The sequence below is a fragment of the Uloborus diversus genome, chromosome 9 (genome assembly GCF_026930045.1).
Source record: "Uloborus diversus isolate 005 chromosome 9, Udiv.v.3.1, whole genome shotgun sequence".
NCBI lineage: Eukaryota > Metazoa > Arthropoda > Arachnida > Araneae > Uloboridae > Uloborus > Uloborus diversus.
Window position 1 is genome coordinate 10,005,424 of NC_072739.1, and position 8,988 is coordinate 10,014,411.

The window sequence follows — 8,988 nt, forward strand, 5'->3', positions numbered from 1 at the left end:
GTTGTCGGCAAATATTTTCCACCCCCCCCCCCCCCTCTTCTTTTGAAACAAAAAATGTTCTGTTCCACCCCTTCAATTTTCGTAATAATCAGATTTCATGAATGATAATCTATTTTTTCAATTTATTAAATGGGTTAGAAAAACATAAAATTTTAAAGTTGTTTTCATGCCCCAGCTATTAAGCAGTAAGTTTCCGGTCTTAAGTCAAGGCTCAGGCAGAGTTACATGTAATTTTCCGACAGTTCGGAAATGCAATCCAGAGACCGCAGTTTCGTCCTTGCTATGGGCTCATCAGTCTGGAATAGACAATAACCAACTTGTCTGTTACAAAGATGTCATAACCAAGATGTCTGTTGGCACTCTCAACTTCAATCAGATGACATCTGTCTCCAGCTCTGTTGTTCGCTATTCCCGATTGATGAATTCATAACGAGGACGAAGCTGCAATGTCTGGATATCATAACCGGGCTATTGCATATTGTAAAAGCACTTAGTTTCGCAGGCCGTAATTTTCGCGAAAATAAAGGCATCGGTGATTTTGCGAGCTGAAAATTTCGCGAAATTCATATGAACATGAAAAATCTGTTGCGGAAAAACATTTCACGAGGTTTAAATTTTTGTAACAATGATGTTATCCTTATAGTTAAAGCCTTGCAAAATTTAGCGCTTTACAGTCTTTAGTTATTGTTACAATACTTAAAGAATATTGATAGCTTTACAACTTACCAACGTACACAAAGTTACGGTAAAATGGGTTTTTCAAATACATCGTTTGTGAATGGGGTCGTTTCCAAAACTTTAAAAGTATTTTTATCTGAAAGGACATGCTTAAAAACGTAATATCTTACCATTTTTAAATAATTTAAGTTTAATATTCAAAAAAAATTGCATAAATCGGTGCTCTTTCATTGTTTATACTTCTGCCGATGACATCACAAATGATGAAATGTCATTCAATGTTGCCATTCACAGAACAAAATATTTAATTCGCATCTTTAGTCACGTGTATTGGCAACGATACTGTTGATAGCAAGCGTAGAGCGCAATTTTATTTCGCTTCTTGATTATCATAACGTGGACACGTGGTAGGAAGATGCGGCAAAGTGCATCACTTGTGACGTCATCAAGACCACGCCTTGTTTGAAAAATCGGACATTTAAAAAAATTAATTTAAAAATAACTGTTGGGAAAAATAAAAGTATTTTCTGGGCCCATGTATTTTTTTTTTTTTTTGCTTATTCTATCAATTTCAGTGACAAAAAGTACTACTTTTGACTGAAGGAAGGACACGATGAAAAAGTTCTGTCATTCACGAAGCGTAGATGCAAGTTATAAGTTATGGCATTTGTTTGTTTTACCTTTTTCATCCGCCATTAGACAGTGGCCGCAGCGCCTTGTATAGTTTATTGGAATTGCGAATTGACGTTCCGGTTCCTTTTTCAATGTTCCCACGTAATGATCTCATCTCGAGTAATATAAAAGGCAACACTTCATCCATATTTGTAATGCATTTCCATTGTTAAATATATTTATTTATTTCATTTTACACAAACTTCCGAATGGCAACACCTCATTGTTGAAAAGTAAAAGACGCACGAGATGGTGTTCGATAGATTTTTAACTTAATTGAGCGACGATTTCTTGAGGTGTGACAACGTTATGTGTGATCTTAATAAAGTTAGGTTGGTTTTTTGTCATGCCTCGACCTAAACTACCCTATAAGAACGTGCTATCGCACTTACTGACGTGCTAAGATGCTATTACAATTCGGATTGCGAAAACATCTTTTGAATGAAACTTGCCAGCATTCAAATGAAAAGGGCCCAAAGGGCCCATCGCCAGACGCAGATGTTTTTTACTTCCTTTTACAAAAAAGGAAGTATTGTATTCGCAAAAAAATTTTCACTCAAAAATCGGCCTTAATTTCCATTTTGCTCACCCCCGAATGAATGTTGAGTTTATTTTTGAACCCGACCACACGTGGATATATGCCTAGGAACGTACAGACACCCGAAATATCCATCTTGAAGATCCCCTAGTTAATTACAACGAGTTTTCTCGTGACGTCTGTATGTCGCGTAACTCAAGAACAGAATGTCCTAGAAAGTTAAAATTTTTTACTTAGACTCCTAGTGGGGCCTAGTTGTGCACCTTTTTTTTTGGTTGCATTCGGTTGGGAAATCATTGTTAATTTCGATGTGAACTCAAGTGGTGTTACAATTTGGCGAACACTTGGCGAGATATCGTCAGTCTTTTGGTCGCCAAGTTTCGTTGCCAGCTTGGCGACAAATTTGGCGATTTATTTATTTTTATTTATTTATTTTTTTTTTTAAATCTGGTTTCAATTTGACCACTGTTGGTGATATTTAGAAAATAAACTATTGAATCACATTAAAGCTGCCAATAATGAGAAAATGACATTAAAATGGAGTAAAAGGAAGTCATGTGATGCACACATCAGCTCGTTTTTGTTCAAAAACTTGGTAACAGATTGGAACTTGGACTTACAGATTGGAAACAGCTGAGTTACGGTAACGTTTTCCGTACTTTTAACCCCTCTCCTTTTCTTTACATAGCACTTTAACTCTCCTTGGACGAAGCAAGATATCCCTGAGGACTCTTTCTCTCATGTACAACCTCAATCAGTACAGTGCAACCTGATTTATCCGCATTGACCAACGGAAAGCAGGGTAAATATGAGTAAAGAGTAAAACACATTCGTAAGTAAGCAGTCTATTCTTTTACTAGAAAATCGCCCATCAAGATATGACGAGTGAAAATTGCTTCTACATTTGAACAAAGCACAAAGCCATTGCCTGTTTGGTCATATTTTTATGATTGAAATTTTAATCCAAACTCCGGGGGGATGACCCTAAACTCCAGTAGGTAGCGTTCATTGTTGACCATTTTTACGTTTTTTCATTCCCCTGAAATGAGTTGTTTATTAGATGGCTATACTTTATTGCACAATCTGTGTAGAAAATGAACAATAAATGAAATTAATAGTGGGAATATTTGGCACATTTTTTAGTTCAGTTCCAGATATCGTAATCAGGCTTTTTTGAAACTTTTTAAAATGAAAATTTGATGTGGATATATCGGAGATATGGAAAAATGGAGCACGGATAAACGATGTTCTATCTATTGTATTTATAATTTTCTCGTCATCTCCCAACATGTTTTCGTGTAATAGGATCGAAACATGGAGCGAAGTCTTCAATTGAAACCGTCTCTCAGCAATGGTGCTGCTACCTCGTGGCAAAAAGTGATATTTAAAATCTTTATCTTATAACTAAATTTTTGCAAGTGCAAAGCGTACAACCTAGGTGCAGTTTTTCAGAAAATGAGATAACCACTTATTTTCCGCTAGATTTTTTTCCTTTAAAGAGAAGTGGTTTTCTTGTCAGTATTTAAGACAACGTTCGATTAACGCAAATATGATGAAAATATAAAAAAAAAATCATTTGTTGCAAACCATTTTCCAGTGGTGCCCCCCCCCCCTAAGTGCAAAGGTACACCCCTCGTAAATATCGCAAAGATCTCCCGAAAGCAAAAGAGCACCCTCAAATCAAAATACCCCTCAAAACACCCTTCCCCTAAAAATTTCAATATCGCAGTTTTCGCCATGACCCCCCCCCCTTGTAGGCACCCCTGTCTCTTCTAAATTAAGTAGAAACACAAAAACTAAAAGAGAGGAAAGCAAAATTAAAATATGTATGCAAATTCTTTGCCTCTATACCAAGTAGTTCTATAAAAAGAATCGGAACATATTAGGTCATGAAATATCATACATAATTTCTTTTTGCCAAAAGTATCAAATTCTTCTGTGCAGACCCGTCATTTCGGGATTCAGGAGGAGTCTAATTGCCACCCCACCCCCTCTTTCACCTTTTTTGGACAAATACTGTATTTACATATAAATGGGGGTGGATTTTTCGACAGAATTTACATTGAGAATACCGTTGCCTCTGAGCTTCCTCCCTCCTAGAAAACGTCGAAATGACGGGCCTGCTATGCTCATACAGGCCCGTCGTTTAGGGGGGGGGGGGTCAGTGAGGGGAATTTGAAAAATCAATATTTTTGAGAGTAAATGGGCATGATTTTTGCTGTTTTCCAGAGACGGCGATTGGGACTAAAAAGAGGGGGGGGGGGCAAAAAACAAAAAAACAAAAACAAAGCCGTATGACTTTTAGTGGCAGCAAAAAAAAAAAAAAAAAAAAAAAAAAATGAGAGAGAGAGAAAGTACAAAAGTTTGCTAGGCAATTATGTGAGCAGATGAGTGGTAATTAATGTAAATCTAACAGCTCAACTGAAGTAATTTATTAAGATTTTGATTAATTTTGTACACAATAACTTTCCTCGAAGAAACACGCAGATATGAATTCGATTTACATTATTTATCCCAAAGTGTTTTGAGATGTCAAAAACACTTAGTAATAATTTCATTGAACAAATATGGCTTGTTTAAGTAAAATTTACTAATATCAAAACAATGAATACATAAACTAAAAGTTACTGCTTGTGCAAAATAATGTTTCGTAAACATATTCAAAGTAAAACAAAAAAATGTTGACACTTCCGCTTTTTTAAAAATATTATTTGCAGCTTTGCTTTTAAATTGTAAAATAAAATAAATAGTTAAATGAACCATAAAAGGTGTGGTGGCGGTATGAATGATCGTATGTAAATTTCCTCTTTTATCTTTTCATCCTCTATCAGTGAAAAAGAGAATCATCCAAATTTAAAAATATAGCAGTACCCGATCTAGGGAAGGGAAGGGGATGAGTATTGCTCGTATACTGGGTGACAACTTCTGAGTTCCCCGACCTTTACGCTCCTTCCTACTGTCACAAAGCTTAAAATGCATTTTCAGGACTTAAATTTTGAAAAATTTCCAGGGGAGAGCCACTTAGCATCCCTTTCTCTTTTAACTTGGACAAACAAAGCCTGAAACAGCGTTTTGGGGGACTCCATTTCATTCTCCCCCCCCCCCCTTTTCGAAGTCTGACATTGCCAAAGTTAGCTTTAAAATGTTTTTTGGCGCCGGAGAATTTTGACCCACCGAAGATAGCTTAAAACTGCGTTGTTAAACTGTTAATAAATTAGGGAGGGATTTATTGAGGGTTTAAAAAATCAATTTTTGGGAAGAGCAACTGAACCTTACTATCCATTAACGTCACCAAACAGTCTAAAAGTGCAGTTCTCCCCCGTCCATTCCTTTTTGGCCTAATATTGAGCTTTTAAAACTTCAATACCAACAAGTTCCTGAGGGCGGACAAGCCCTGACGCTTCCTGTAATGTGATTAAAGATAGTCTAAAATGGGTAATTAGGACATCAACTTCGAGCAGCAAAATCCCCATATCATCCCATGTCTCCAAAAATAGCTTAAAGTTGGGTTTTTTGAAACTTAAATTAACACTTCAATTACGGAAAATTTCCTTGAGAAGTCTCGACCACCTAACGTCACCAAAGAAACACAACGATGACTTTAATTTTGAAAAAAAAAAAAAAAAAAAAAAAAATCTCGAGGGAGCTCCAAGCCTCTTTTTTTTTTTATAAACGTTACTAAAAAATTGCTTAAAATTCCGAATTTTGACTTAACTTTTGGAATTTTTCGGTGGGGCTCTGATTTCCCCCTTTTTTTTCTTCTGCAAGAAACATAAGAAAAAAAAAAAAAAAAGATATCTTCTTTATTAAAATCTTATTAAAATACTGTTGACCCTTTTTTATGTATTATTATTAAAGAGAAAAACCAACGTAAATAAAGCACAAATTCTGAAGAAAATACGTGTAGCATATAGCTATTTTAAGGCTACAATAGGGCCTCTTAGTCGGTGCAAAAAACTCACCCACACAACCAGAAAGTAGCGAGAGAACTGACATAATGTATTAATTATTTCCCATGAAAAGGGCGGCAAATTTAGGAACCGCCCCGGGCGACCGAAATTGTAGCTACGCCACTGCCCCCCCCCCCCCCGAAAAAACTCGAACTGATGGACCTGTGCGCATATTACATTCCAATGGGGTTGTTTCCTTCAGTCAAAAGTAGTATACTTTTTGTCACTAGAATTGATAGAATTAGAAAAAAAAAGACATGGACCCAGGAAATACTTTCATTTTCCCAACAGTTGTTTTTTTTAATTAATTTTTTAAAATGTCCGATTTTTCAAACAAGGCGTGGTCTTGTTCTTTCGCGCATCTTTCTATCTCGTTTCCACGTTATGATAATCAAGCAGCGAATTAAAATTGCGCTCTACGCTTGCTATCAATCATATCGTTGCCAATGCACGTGAGTAAAGATGCGAATTAAGTATTACTCTCTGTGAATGGCAACACTGAATGGCATTTCATCATTTGTGATGTCATCAGCAGAAGCATAAACAATGAAAGCATACCGATTTAAGTAAATATTAAACTTAAACAAATTATTTAAAAGATGGTCAGATCCTATGTTTTTAAGCATGCTCTTTCAGATTTTTTTTTTTTTTTTAATTTGGGAAACGACCCCATTATCGTTATAATCTTATCTGAATAAGTGTTCGGGTGAACTTCTATATATTATGTTGAATTAGGAAATCTTAAGGATACAGAGAGGTGCTGCCATCTAGCTAGGTTTTGCCGACTTTTTCCTTTCAGGGAGCATGCTGTGTGCAGAACATTACACAATAAGGGGCCATTCATTAATTACGTAAGGATAATTTTGGCAATTTTTGACCCACCCTCCCCCCGTGACAGGGTAAGTAAAATTTATCAACCTCCCCCTTCTTACGTAATATTCCATTTCGTTTTCAGAATGATAAAACAAGGAATCTTAGATGACTGGAATCGTTATTAAATTCACTATAATTGATTTTTTTTGAAAATCTTTTTGCGTAAAGAAATGTTTACTAAAAGGAATCTAGACTGAATTTTTTTTCGACAAGTATTTTTTTCACATGATGCGATACTAATTAAAAATAAGACATACCATACACAGTGCGATTCCTTTATTATATGTATTTTACACTATTCATTCTTTGAAAAGCAAGTAAAAAACAGCTCATCCTAATACGTTTTTTACGTTTTTCATGAAATCTGATTCCCAACAAAACCACGTGACCACGCGATTTCTAATATAATTATCGACTTAAAAAAATGTTACGTATGAATAGGTCTGACCCCCCGTCCCCCCCCCATTAAGGGTAGGTAGAGATTCTTCCACGCCCTCTCCCTCGGGATCCTTACGTAATTAATGAATGGCCTTTAATACATGGAAATCAAAAGCCAACTTTTATGAAAAGATAGTTGGGGAGTAATTTATATCTTCTTTTGAGTTTAAAAATTCCGTGCAAGAATTGTCTGTCCAGTTCAAAAACACTCCATTTTCATTCACAATTAAATTTTCATTAATTCATAATGTAGTTACTCGGGTGCCCACCCCCCTTAGGGCAAAGCGCACTCTCATTCGATCAGGGCCGGCTCTACCAGTTTTGCCGCCATGGACAAATTTCGAAAGTGTCACCCCTCCTCACGGAAAAGAAAGAAAGAAGTTAATTTAATTTTGACTCCTTCAATTCAAATTATGTTTTTCGAAATCACGAGTGTGTGTGTGTATATGTAGGCGTGTGTGTTTGTGTCCAGGCATGAGTGTGTGTGTGTATGGTTATAGTTATAGGTATGTATGCGTGTGTGTTTGTGTCTGTGTGCAGGCATGAGTGTGTGTGTAGGTGTGTGTATGTATGAGTGTGTTTGTGTCTGTGTGCAGGCATGAGTGTGTGTGTGTAAGCGTGTGTATGTATGCGTGTGTGTTTGTGTATGTACGCGTGTGTGTTTGTGTATGTATGCGTGTGTTTGTGCGTGCATGCATGAGTGTGTGTGTGTGCATGAGTGTGTTTGTGTCTGTATGCAGGCATGTGTGTGTGCGTGTACATATGTTTGCGCGTATGTGTAGGATATGGACGCGACCTGGAGATGGTTCTCGCTAGCTAGAGGTGCCGCATCGGGAGGGGCCGGTCGACAGTGGTGCTGCAGACGGATGCGTGGGGAAAATAAAATCATAGGAACATCAAAACCGCCGACCGCCTGTAAAATGGTTATGATTGAAAGCAGTTGTTTCGCGTTGTCTTAATATATTTATAAATTCATCGATCCTAAGTACGACCAAGGCTTCCTGCACTAGCACTGTGCCACCAGAAAATATTTATGGAGGGGGGTGGGCACGCTTAAGAGTAGTCATATCTGCTGTGGACGAGATCCGGGGGTTCTACGCCAGAGAAATGTTTGAAATTGTAGTCCTAACAATGCAGTTTTAGACGGTCTCTGGTGGTTTAGATGGTGTAAAGTTTCAGGGGGCTTTCTGAGGGAATTTTAAGAAACTAAATTCTTAAAAACGCAATTGTAGGCGAAATGTGTTGACTTTAGGTAAGGGATGGGACTTCGGTGCTGTCTTCGATGATTAAAAAAAAAAAAATAGATTTGAGCTATTGTTAACCTCTCAACCCAATTTTTCGACATTGAAGTTCCATAAGGCAGTCATCGATGGAATTTGATGCTTACAGGAAAGGGGGTTATTAAGCCATGCTCAAGGACTAGGGTGAGGGTTTATAAGTTTCATCTTAATTTTTTCGAAATTATATATTTTTTATTTTGAGATTTCATACGAGAGCAACGCCTCACTTAATTTAAAGAGGACTCCGCACTAAGCACCTCAGCAAATTGTCGTTTTGAAAAATCCATTTATACACGACTTGTTTCTAAATTTAATAGTTCTCCCAAAATGAGCTCAGTTATGTTCAACAAAATTGTAGCTCCCGAAAAAATCTGACTTTTCCTATTTCGATTCCGCAAAAGAAATGCCGAATATCAGAGAATTACTTGCACCAAATGAACATATGTTCAGTAAGAAATAAATTTCTTAATTTAATAGTTCTTCCGAAATTAGCTTACTTATGTTCAACAAAAGTGTAGGTCCAGAAAAATTCTGATTTTTCCTATTTAGCTTCCGTAAA